This window comes from Tachypleus tridentatus, chromosome 13, assembly GCF_004210375.1.
Source record: "Tachypleus tridentatus isolate NWPU-2018 chromosome 13, ASM421037v1, whole genome shotgun sequence".
Lineage (NCBI taxonomy): Eukaryota > Metazoa > Arthropoda > Merostomata > Xiphosura > Limulidae > Tachypleus > Tachypleus tridentatus.
In genome coordinates, this window is record NC_134837.1 from 143,902,782 (window position 1) to 143,911,250 (window position 8,469).

Consider the following 8,469-nt stretch of genomic DNA (forward strand, 5'->3'; position numbering starts at 1 on the left):
ATTTTATTAGGAATAGAGAAGTGATAGCTAGACACATAAAAAATCCTGAAGAAACACATAATTCAGAAAGTCTCTACAAGAAATAGTTATAACAAAATAAAAATACAGAAAGTAGTTGTCTATTTATTCTATTTACGGCAAAGCTAGTAAGGGTAGCAGCTGAAGTCCATAATTTTGGATTTATGACTAAAGGGAAGGTAATCTGTCAGCAGCACGAGCCGCCAACTTTCATGCTATTGTTTTATGAATGTGACGGCCAATCACATTATATCGTTTTTAGTACTAAAAACGCGAGAGTCTTCGACATCGTGTTTAGATCCCGCGACTCACAAGTGAGTCAAATGCTATAAGCAACAGACCATGCCAGGCATCGTAGTATTTATAGCAAATTGAAAATACAACTAGTTATAATATGATAAGAATGAAGGCAATAGTTTTAACGTACTGTATATATATATATATATATATATATATATGATTTAACATTTAAATAAAAATGTAGTTTGACAAGATGGAATAGATTATAAAGTGTTTGAACTGATAAAAGTATAAAGAAAGTGAACTTATACTGGAGTGAGATATAATAATTGGTATGTCCAATGATGACAGATTTTGATGATATTTTCCTCATGCGGTTACGTATAATGCGTTTATTTTGAGATTAAACCTGCGTGTTTGAAGAATGACACAGTGATGTAGAAGTATTTTTTTGTTTATAAAAGATCACAGTGCAAGCGTGAAATGCCAAGTGACGCCATCTTGTCTGCTTTAGTGCGTGTTGCACGTTGTTGATTTCCCCGTTGTCCGTTTCATGTCACTTCTTTTGCTTCTATCACTTTTCACTTGATCGATTTTTATCCACGTTAGAAACTAGCACATCTAGACACACTGTGAAGATAGAACCATTAACGCCTTGTAAAGCTACCAGAATTATATGCTAGATAGTAAATTTATCTTGTGGATAGGGGAACCTTCTACGCTTTGTTTAAGTGAACTGAACTGAGAGTTTGAGTATTATTATTATTATTCAAGCAATAGAAAAATCCTCATTTTTGTTTTATGAGAGGTATCAATTTTTCAATCTTACAAATCATTTCAAACCTACATTTATTTCCATTTAAATCTAAACCCAAGAGAAAAATATAAAAATTAGCCAAATATCATTTTAGCTAAATTCATGCTTGTTTACAATACAATATATCAGCGTTACTACTTCGAAAAGTCAGTTATAAAACATTTAATAGCTAATCATAATAACTGTAAATGTTGAATACCAAACTAGTTGTCTTCTTACTTGACAATCCTGTTAAGAAAGAAAAAAAACAAAAACAAACAGGATCTCAAACATGAATTCACTAAACTATTTCATGGAAATATCAGTAATTTTGACAGTTTAATCATATTTTTTGTTTATTTCTTTATATTAATCATCATTAAATATAACTATATGAATGATTTATTTATTGAAATTTGCGCAAAATAGTCGAGGGCTATCTGCGACAATTGTAAACAATTCCTAATTTAGAAGTAATATACTAAAGGGAATGCAGCTAGTCAATACATTTCACAGCCCACTCTTGGGCAACTGTTTACCAACAAAAGTGCAGGCCCGGCATGGCCAAGCGCGTAAGGCGTGTGACTCATAATCCGAGGGTCGTGGGTTCGCGCCCCCGTCGCGCTAAACATGCTCGCCCTCCCAGCCGTGGGGTTGTATAATGTTACAGTCAATCCCACTATTCGTTGGTAAAAGAGTAGCCCAAGAGTTGGCGGTGGGTGGTGATGACTAGATGCCTTCCCTCTAGTCTTACACTGCAAAATTAGGGACGGCTAGCACAGATAGCCCTCGAGTAGCTTTGTGCGAAATTCCAAAACAAACAAACAAACAAAAGTGCTTTTGACCCGATATGTAACATTCTCTCGACTCTAGGTTGTATGTAATTGGTGATACGATTCAAACCCGTACCCTTCAAATTGAGTCTAGAGCTCTAATAACCAGACCATGCCAATCTTTATTCGACTGCATTAATCTACGGCGAATGGTATTAACTGATTAACTCACCTGTAGTCTATCACTTCAAAATTAGGAACGATTAGCGCAGATAACAAACTATTGAGTATCTTTACGCGAAATTCAGACATACCAAAATCGTTAAAAACGTCCTTACTACAAAATTATTACACAACTGACACTTTCTCAAAGATTATCTTAAGACATGAATTAATAATATCTAACCAATTAAAAATTATATAAACAAAATATTGTATTTTGTTTCAATATCCTTGAGATGGCTATTTTATATAGTTTGTATAATTACGAAAAAAATGAAACTATGCAACATTTGTAAAGTTTTCAATCAATCTATTATTCATTACAATTGTTCTTCTAACACCTTAGTCGTTTCTGCAACACATGAAAGAAAAGGAAAAGAATGTAATCTAACTGTTATTTACTATCAGGCTCACCTCACAATACATTAGCTAATTCCCTAGCTAAACGTTTCTGGATATGGTTGTGAGAAAACAAGGAGACAAAGAATTATGTGTATGAAAAAAGCTTATGGAATTCTGATGTTATTTCTATTTCCCTGGAGGAGTACATAACTGTTAGCGAGCCCAGTGGTCTTGAGCTGGTGATGTCATGTGAGAAAACGTTATCATTGGAGCTTCCGAAAGGTTTCAAACCTCAGCAAAACCAAGACTCCATAAAAGGTATTCTATCTCTTCCGAAATGGAACTTTGACTTAAAACCTCTTTCAATTTCCCAAGGATTTTCAATAAGCTTTTAGGTAGAGTATAAATACTCAAGAGGAATCGAAAAGTAAGCAATGATTCTAAAAATGATGTTATATATTTCGTTGTCATTATCAACATCTCGCAGAAAAACTGACCACAAAACAATTAGGAACACATTGTTTATAATATTTGAGTAAATAAAGCTACATGAAGTTCTTAACTAATTATAATAAAATCTATTTGACGAAACAACGATAAATTTTACAATAATATTTGTATAGTTTCAGTATTAACCACTGAAAAGTAAAGTTTTAACTTTCAACTTGCGATACTCTATCCGACAAACCATGGTTGGGTCGTTGAACAACATATAGTTGGAAATATTGTTCTTAAACGCACGTTGCATGCATAATTAAACCAACTATATTTAAAAAAAATAAAAGTTGTATTCTAATCTTACTAAACACATTAGTGAATCATAACACACGCATGCGCAAAAACTTTCACATTATTTTTTCTCCATTACATTCTCTTACGCATGATAAATTTTAGTTAATTACACTCTGCCTCTCATTTACTGGACTTTCTTCAAATAACGCACTATTGTACTCTATATCTTGTTTTTCCCGCGCATTCCGTTCCGTAAATTATCCTTAAAATTCTTACGAGATTAATGTATTCATTTCTCACTCATGTTTCTTTCTGCCTCCTTACTTCAAAACTAATATATTAAATGTAAACTTCCTTTCTCATTTTTTTACACACAACTGATTCTTACAACTTTTTCTCGTCCTTTTTCACACATCTCATGTTTTGAGCTTTTCTTTGGTATTATTTATTCCATACTAATAACTCACTGGACTTCTATTTCCTTCTGTTACTTTCACATAAATTTTCCGCTTGTGATCACTTGAATGTCATTTCTTATATTTCAACCAACGAGCTGTTTTTTTTTTTTTTTCTCTCCCGGTACTCATCACGCGATTTTCTGTGTTGTTTTATCAACAGTATTCAATAACTGGACTATTTTTGCACAAATTTTGTTAAATATACACATGACTTACAGGACTTTCTTTCGCTGTCTCTTTTCTCACCTATCTAACTCATGGATTTTGCTTTCGTCTCTATCATCTTGCATGTCTCAATTGCTAAAGGTTCCTTCCGTTTTTCACACATTATAATCATTGGACTTTTCTTCCGTCTCTTTGCTCACACACAACTTATTTCATAAACTGTCCTCTCACCACGCTTCTTCCAATTAACTCAATCAGCTATCTGTTCCCCCCATTTTGTTTATTGTTTATACATTTATGTTTGTTTTCACTTAAGTACTTATGATTGCTTAGTTCAACTCACTTGCTGATGGACAGGCCCGGCATGGCCTAGCGCGTAAGGCGTGCGACTCGTAATCCGAGGGTCGCGGGTTCGCGCCCGCGTCGCGCTAAACATGCTCGCCCTCCCAGCCGTGGGGGCGTATAATGTGACGGTCAATCCCACTATTCGTTGGTAAAAGAGTAGCCCAAGAGTTGGCGGTGGGTGGTGATGACTAGCTGCCTTCCCTCTAGTCTTACACTGCTAAATTAGGGACGGCTAGCACAGATAGCCCTCGAGTAGCTTTGTGCGAAATTCCAAACAAACAAACAAACAAAAAAGCTGATGGACATTCTTTCGGTTTCATTTTTCCAACACAACTCATTCATGAACTACTTATTTACAAACTTCTTCAAATATTTCAGTGATTGGTTTCTTTTGTGCATGTTTTCTCTAATACACAATTCACTACACAATTGTTTTTCCGTGTTTGTACTCTAGCATTGCATTTCCTTGGTTTTTGCTTTTGCCTCGTCTCTTCAAAATAAAACTTACATAGTGAACTATTTTGCCCCATCCTTTACTTAAAGCAACACTTTTTCCTTTCATATAGTTAACTGTCTTAATTGGCCCGGCATGGCCAGGTGGGTTAAGGCGTTCGACTCGTAATCCGAAGGGCGCGAGTTCGATTCCCAGTCACACCAAACATGCTCGCACTTTCAGCCGTGGGGGCGTTATAAGTGACTGTCAGTCCCATTATTCGTTGGTAAAAGAGTAGCCTAAGAGTTGGCGCTGGGTGGTGATGATCAGCTGCCTTCTCTGTAATCCTACACTGCTAAATTCAGGACGCCTAGCGCAGATGGTCCTCGTATAGCTTTGCGCGAAATTCAAAACAAACCAAATCACTGTAAGTATAGACTTATATATAGAGAAAGTTTATTCATGTTTATTAAACTAGCCGTCATTTTTACAAAAATCAAAATGCTCTGTATTTTTTTAATGTGTTCTTTGCATATAAAATACATATTATTACATTAGGTTCATGCGGGGTGATTCACTTTAGTAATAATTGTAAAAGTGAGATATATATATATATACATATACGAAGAAGTAATAATAATGTATAACAACAATATGCACACGCAAGTACAAGAGCATGTCTCTCCGGATACGAATCATGAAGCCAGGAACAAGAACAAATATAAACTATACTCTTCAAAAAAAGAAATGCAAAAAGCAAAATATGAGACAAATTGTTAACAAGTTTATTCCGGGTAGTTCTGTATGACATGTGTGAAACTTTTCACATTCACTGCTGAACATCCAAAGTCTGCAAAGACGAAGTCCACGCTCACTAGGTGAAGTTTAACGTCACTCAACGTCAATAACGAGTATACCCCCCGTGAGCATCAATAACTGCTTGGCATCTCCTGCCTATGGAAGCGATAAGATGACGAATCACATCCTGTGGAATGGCTGTCCACTCAGCCTGCAAAGCTGCTGCAAGCTGAGGTAGAGTCCGCGGTTGAGGTTGTCGCCGTCGCAGACGTCGGTCCAACTCGTCCCAAAGATGTTCGATGAGGTTTAAATCTGGTGATCTGGAGGGCCAGGGAAGAATGTTGATGTTTTGGTGTCTCAAGAAGACAGTGGTGAGTCGGGCTGTGTGAGGACGGGCGTTGTCATGTTGAAACACGTCATTGACGTTCACCATGATGGGTTGCACATGAGGCCTAAGAATCTCGTCGACGGTTGCGTACGGTCTGATCGGAAATCCTACGCAGCCCTGGTATGGTTGAGGAAGTAGACGTCGTAGTGGTGGTCCTATCCCGAAGTTGACGTAACCGGATGTTGCGATCTTGTGCGGGCGTGGTCACACGAGGTCTGCCAGATCGTGGACGGTCACGAGTTGATTCATGTTGTTGGTGACGATTCCATAGCCTTGTGATGGTGCTTGGGTGAACATTCACAGCTTTGGCAACATCTGATCGAGATTCGCCTGCTACCAAGCGACCAATGGCGTTGTTGCGTTGTGCTTCAGTCAGTCTTGGCGTAATTGTATTGCGTGTCGGTGGCTTAACACTGAGCTATGGAAACCGAGAACCCGTCACTTTTATAGGGATTTTGCACATGTTGTACTTGCAGAACATGCAGATCTCTCAAACAAATTTATTGGACACGAATGCGTTTTGGCGAAAAATCCGATGTTTTCCTCCGTTTTCAAAGTTCACAACTTTTATTGTTATTTTGGTCTGACAATCAGTGCCTTAACACGTGTAACATCACATACTCTAAGCTTGTAACGTTATTACATATATTTCTTTTTAAAATAACAAAAATATCCCTTTTGCGTTTCTTGTTTTGAAGAGTATATATATATATATATATATATATGGTTCAAGATTCCCGACCATTTCCTCTACATTTAGATGTGTGGCTTAAGAAATGTATTACAGGTCTTTCAAGAAGAATTGTTTAGATAAAGAAATGTAAAAGTTATTAATTTGAAAACAACGACAAAATAAAAGAGAATCGACAAGGGAAGAACAGTTCACCCATATGAGAATGTAAGCCATTACGTGAAGGACTGCCTCTACTAGCACTGCTAAAACTCGTGGACTTGTCCAAAAAAGTAACTTCTAATAAAATGTCCGTATACCAATCAAGTGTGTAAACTAAAAATTTATCAATAATGACAACTGTATGAACTTTTCTCTAGATACAGTGGTTAGAACAGTTCAAAGAACAGTAAGAAAAAAGACATAGTAAGTGAGATATGGAAGTTCAATGAGATATTGCACGAGGCGTGGGTGTGACTAAATGACTGTTATTAGTAAAGAGAAATTTGCTTTCCCAAAAGATTTAAGAACTTTCCAACATAACACAGGAATGTAAGATACTGATGATTGCCGCATGTTTCTTGTATAATAAGAAGTTCAAACTTCACAAAGCACGTAGTAAACCAAAAAGTGAACTGTAAGTACTATCAGATGAATGAACTGATATAAATTAAGTGAAACGACAAGAAGACATGAATAAGTTAGAATAAAACGTTTTAGTTTACATCAATGATTATTACGAACCGTGGAGAACAAAACAAACGTTCATACATTTCTCTATTATAATATCCGTGTGAAGTTTTCTGATTCCAACTATGGACTTCTGTGCATTTGATTTGCTTAAACGTGGTGTGGAAATCATACACTGAAGGTAGAAAAACTACGGACACCTTTTTGAGATGTGCAGTCTGAGTGTAACCTTATATTTTTTCCCCAGAAGTTTGTTATAATAAAAATGTTAACTTTGGGTTGTAGTTCGAAGTTCAGGCCATAAGAATGAGTACAGTCGATGAAAGAAGATATCGTTCGTAGGGCAACAAAAATTAAAAACGAAACTTTTAAATGGAAATAAATTAGCAAATCATAAAAACGCGTGTATTAAAAATAGATGGCATTTGAATAATATCTACGTATCGATGTCATAAGTGATAGTCCTCCAGTGGCTCAGCGGTATGTCTGCGGACTTACAACGCTAAAAACCGGGTTTTGATACCCGTGGTGGACAAAACACAGATAGCCCATTGTGTAGCTTTGTGCTTAATTCAAAACAACAACAACAACATAAGTGATATCACACAGCTGCAGAATTGTACTGTAAAGACAAAACCAGAAACTTCTAGAGAAAAAACACAACATGCCAATACATGATGCCAAACGCATAATATTACTCTGAAATAAAAAAGCCATATTACATGTAAGCGTCAAAAATAAAAGCATATAAGAGGTTTATTCTCTTTTGCTTTAAGATAATACTTGTTAAGCTAGTTTTGAACAAAAATTTACGAGGAAAGTTTCATTGTATTTGTTGTTTAATATGTGTGTTTTCTTACAATAAAGCCTGTCTTCTGAGCCCATTGAGGAGAATAAAACTTCTGATTTTAGCATTGTAAATCCGTAAACATACCGCTGTACTAGCGGGGGGATGTTGTTTAATTGAAGGTTTTAATTTCAATTATATTTTGAAGAACTAGGAATTTCACTTGATATCTAAACTCACCATAAAACAACATAGAGGGCGAACTATAAAATATAGAAAAGACAGTACACCTAAGAAACTTCTTAAAGAATCTATATAATAAATATAAACATTTATCACACAGAAACTTGTGTACGTTGTTCGAATTTATTAGTATGATAAAATGTAATAATATTTATAAAGGATTTGCCTACATATTTATAGTATACTGAATTTTAAGATGATCATGCCTACGCAAATGGGAATAGAAAGATATATATTTCTTTACTTCTGTTGCTACTACGTATTCACGGAAGTTAGTGTATTTTACTCGCTTCTTTGCAATATATTTTAATTTAACTGATGTTTTGGCTCTACAGTTTGTTATATTTGCTTACCGTTTAAAAACAGATT